The sequence below is a fragment of the Salvelinus sp. IW2-2015 genome, linkage group LG32, assembly GCF_002910315.2.
Source record: "Salvelinus sp. IW2-2015 linkage group LG32, ASM291031v2, whole genome shotgun sequence".
Taxonomy (NCBI): Eukaryota; Metazoa; Chordata; class Actinopteri; order Salmoniformes; family Salmonidae; genus Salvelinus; species Salvelinus sp. IW2-2015.
In genome coordinates, this window is record NC_036871.1 from 34,811,694 (window position 1) to 34,816,757 (window position 5,064).

A 5,064-nucleotide genomic window follows, 5' to 3' on the forward strand; every position below is an offset into this window, starting at 1 on the left:
ACAGTGAGCAGTCTGGCTAGAGACCGGTCATCACAGGCAAACCTGGCTGCCCAGAGAGGACAGGCTGTGCTCACTCTGCTCCAAGGGAGAGGTAGAGACAGGGCTGCATTTCCTATTACACTGTGACAAATACTCAGAATCTTTCTTTCCCAAAATTATCATTCAGTACAAAGAATTTGAAACGGTAAAAGATGAAGAAAAAATCACATATTTAATGGGTGAAAATCCAAAATGTGCAGTTTTGGCAGCCAAATATATGTCCTCCTGCCACAACCTGAGGGACAGCCAGTGAAAACTGTTTTGGCTTCCCTACCATGTCATGTGGCTTCTCAGTCAGGTTGAGCCTGGTCTACAACTATTGCTTTCATGTATTATTATTATTATTAATATTGTTGGAGCTGCTGTTAATGGTAATCCCATTTCCACTAAACTATTATTATTGCTGTTGGTCCCACCATTTTTGTTGTATGTATACTTTGACAACGGAAGTAATTTAACTTGCCATGTTAAAAAAAGTATATTGAATTAAAATTGAATTGAGAGATAGACAGAGAGAGAGCTGGAGAAGGAGAGAGACAGAAAGAGAAAGAGAGAGAAATGGGAGAGAGAGGGGGAGAGAGAGAGAAAGAGAGAGAAAGGGGGAGAGAGAGAGAGGAGAGAGAGAGAGACTTTTTACCAAATTATCGTACGACAGACCACGTATTCACCCTGCACACCCTAATTGACAAACAAACAAACCAAAACAAAGGCAAAGTCTTCTCGTGCTTTGTTGATTTCAAAAAAGCTTTTGACTCAATTTGGYATGAGGGTCACTATACAAATTGATGGAAAGTGGTGTTGGGATAAAAAACATACAACATTATGAAATCCATGTACACAAACAACAAGTRTGCGGTTAAAATTGGCAAAAAACACACACATTTCTTTCCACAGGGCTGTGGGGTGAGACAGGGATGCAGCTTAAGCCCCACCCTCTTCAACATATATATCAACAAATTGGAGAGGGCACTAGAACAGTCTGCAGCACCCGGCCTCACCCTACTCGAATCTGAAGTCAAATGTCTACTATTTGCTGACGATCTGGTGCTTCTGTCACCAACCAAGGAGGGCCTACAGCAGCACCTAGATCTTCTGCACAGATTTTGTCAGACCKGGGCCCTGACAGTAAATCTCAATAAGACAAAAATAATGGTGTTCAAAAAAGGTCCAGTTGCCAGGACCACAAATACAAATTCCATCTAGAGAAAACAAAAAGATAATTACTTGTCACATTGGAAATAATTAACACAAAATCAGAGCAAACTAGAATGCTATTTGGCCCTAAACAGAGATTACACAGTGGCAGAATACCTGAGCATAGCCTTGCTATTGAGAAAGGCCGCTGTAGGCATACATGGCTCTCAAGAGAAGACAGGCTATGTGTATACTGCCCACAAAATGAGGTGGAATCTGAGCTGCACTTCCTAACCTCCTTCCAAATGTATGACCATATTAGAGACACATATTTCCCTCAGATTACACAGATCCACAAAGAATTCGAAAACAAACAAAATGTTGATCTACTGGGTGAAATACCACCGTGTGCCATCACAGCAGCATGATTTGTGAAAAGGGCAACCAGTGAAGAACAAACACCATTGTAAATACAACCCATATTTATGTTTAAATATGTTTATTTATTTTCCCTTTTGTACTTTAACTATTTGCACATCATTACAACACTGTATATAGACATAATACGACATGAAATGTCTTTATTCTTTTGGAACTTCTATGAGTGTAATGTTTACTGTTAATTTTAATTGTTTATTTCACTTTTGTTTATTATCTTCTTCACTTGCTTTGGTAATGTAAACATTTGTTTCCCATGCCAATGAAGCCCTTAAATTGAAATTGAATTGAGAGATAGAGATAGAGAGAGGGCGAGAGAGAGGGAGACGGAGCGACGGAGAGAGAGAGAGAGCGGGGGAAAGGCAGAGAGACAGAGAGAAACTGTCTCCATGTTATCGTTTCAAGGTAGTCTGGACAGAGGGGAGAAAATAAGGGTGTGTTGTTCTATATGGTGTTGCCTTGTTCACGTCTGACTAGAGGGCTGTAGGTTACCTGCTTGAAGGGGGTTCATTACCATATAAATGCTGTAAAACTATAGAATACATTGGTTACCACAATCTAGGGACTAGATTGGGCTCCCGAGTGACACTGCGTTCTAAGGCACTGCATCTCAGTGCAAGGGGCGTCACTACAGACCCTGGTTCGTATCCAGGCTGTATCACATCCGGCCGTGATTGGGAGTCCCATAGGGTGGTGCACAATTGGCCCAGCGTCGTCCAGGTTTGGCTGGGGTAGGCCGTCATTGTAAATAAGAATTTGTCTTTGAAAGACTTGCCTAGTTAAATAAAGGTTAAAGAAAAAGTAAAAATGATAGGCCTACTTACTCCGTTGTACACTATAACTAGTTGTACAATGTGTTGTTATGGATATTTACTGTGTAGTTAGTTACATGTTAGTTACAATTTAATCTAACTGCATGGTATCTGTGCAATTTGGAGACTGAAAGCAACCATAACAGTAGTTATTTGTGTGAAATAATAATGAAGCAATCACTGCAAGGCCTTAGTTTGGATAGGTAAGCACAGTACCAACTCTCCAGTCCAATGATCAAAACATTGTCGTTTGTCATATAATGTTTGTAATAAAAAAAATATTTTCAGGAGAGTAGCAGTGTGGGGACATTGTGTTCTCTAGCTGTGTGTGTGTGTGTGTGTGTGTGTGTGTGTGTGTGTGTTGTGTATGTGTGAATTAGTGTGTGGTGTGTGTGTGTGTGTGTTGTGTGTGTGTGTGTGTGTGTGTGTGTGTGTGTGTGTGTGTGTGTGTGTGTGTGTGTGTGTGTGTGTGTGTGTGTGTGTGTGTTGTGTTGTGTGTGTGTGTGTGTGTTATATTGATTGAGAGTTGGTGTTTCTACTGAACTCAACACACATCCATCTGATAAATCTTTACAATGAACACTGGAGTCACTGAGGAAGAGAGAGGAAAAGAGGAAAGAGAGGAGGGATATATGAAAGAGAAGGAGGACAAGAGGAAAGGACTGCAGAGTAAGAGCAGCTGAGAAGAAGGAGGAGTGGAGTGCGTAATGAAGAGTGAAGAAGAGAAAAAATGGGAGAGGATTAACAGAATGAAAGAGAAGTGGGAGAGGGTAAGAGAACTGAGAGAAAGTGAGAGGGATTAACGAAGAGAAGAGAAGTGGGAGAGGATTAACAGAATGAGGAGAATGGGAGAGGGGAATTACAGAAATGAGAGAGAAGTGGGAGAGGATTAACAGATTTAGAGAGAAGTGGGAGAAGAGATTAACAGAGAATGAGAGAGAGAGTGGGAGAGAGATTAACAGAATGAGAGAGAAGTGGAGGAAGTATTAACAGAACAAGAGAAGAAAGATGGGAAAGATTAACAGAATGAAGAAAGTGGAGAGAGATTAACAGAATGAGAAGAGAAAGAAGTGGGAGAGAGATTAACAGAATGAGAGATGAGAAGAGATTAACAGATGAGAGAGAAGTGGGAGAGAGAATTACAGACTGAGAGAGAAGTGGAGAGAGATTAAACAGACTGAGAGAGAAGTGGGAGAGAGATTAACAGAATGAGAAGAGAAGTGAGAGAGTCATTAAACACGACCTCAGAGAGAAGTGGGAGAGAGATTAACAGAATGAGAGAGAAGTGGGAGAGATGGATGGGATGGCAGGATCCTGACATAATCTCTGTGCAATATACACTCCCCGGAGTTCTGTTTGTGTGCGCGTGTGTGCGTGTGTGCTCAAACCAGTTCAAAACATTGCACCTTCCATTCCTTAAAGAATGTTCACCTACTTTTCACCACCCAATTCAAAACTCTTTCCCATTTGTCTAATGCAGCATCAGTGAAATTTCAATAAAATTGTTTGTCTCCTGGGATATGGAGAGGTCACTAAAAAAGAGAATATGAAAAACTCCAGACCCCTAAAATGGGATGTGATCATGAGCCCTTAGCAGTTCCATCGCTGTTATTCATTCATTCTCTATAGATATAGTTCTGATATAGGCCATTGTCTACACATGATTTCATTCCTGATTTAAACTGATGGACAGACAGACAGAGCGACAAACAGACAGACAGAGCGACAGACAGAGCGACCGAGCTCTCTCTTCTCTGTCTCCATACAGTATCAAGCTATGCATCACTCAGTACTGGCATCACTAAGTACTGGCATCACTCAGTACTGGCATCACTCATCTGTTTATGTGATATCTGTTTTCCCTGTGACTGTCTGTCTGTCTGTTTGTAGGTCGCTCTGTCTGTCTGTTTGTCGCTCTGTCTGTCTGTCGCTCTGTCTATTTGTCTGTCTGTCTGTCTGTCTGTCGCAATGTCCATCTGTCTGTCTGTCGCTCTGTCTGTCTGTCGCTCTGTCTATTTGTCTGTCTGTCTGTCTGTCTGTCGCAATGTCCATCTGTCGCTCTGCCTGTCTGTTTGTCACTCTGCGTGTCGGTCTGTCTCTGTCTGTCGCTATGTCCATCTGTCTGTCTGTCGCTTGGTCTGTCTCCCTGTCAGTCGCTATGTCCCTATGTATGTCTGTTTGTTTGTCTGTTGCTCTGTCCGTCTGTTTATCTGTCTGTCTGTTGCTCTGTCTGTTTGTCGGTCTGTCACTCTGTCTGTCTGTCTGTTTATCAGTCTGTCTGTCGCTCTGTCTGTCTGTCAAATACATCAGTGTCTGTTCTGTTTGGGTTATTTTGCGGAGTGAACCAGAGGACAGAGAGAGAGCAGGGGGGAGTGAACCAGAAGGCCAGAGAAGAGGATAGAGAGAGTGAACCAGAAGACAGAGAGAGAGAGGGGGAAGTGAACCAGAAGGACAGAGAGAAGAGAGGGGGGGAGTGAACCAGAGGACAGAGAGAGAGCGAGATAATAGAGAGAGTGAACCAGAAGGACAGAGAGAGAGAGAGAGTGAACCAGAAGGACAAGGAGAGAGAAGAGGGGGGAGTGAACCAGAAGGACAGAGAGAGAGAGGGGGGGGGAGTGTTATTCTCAGATTATCAGCAGCT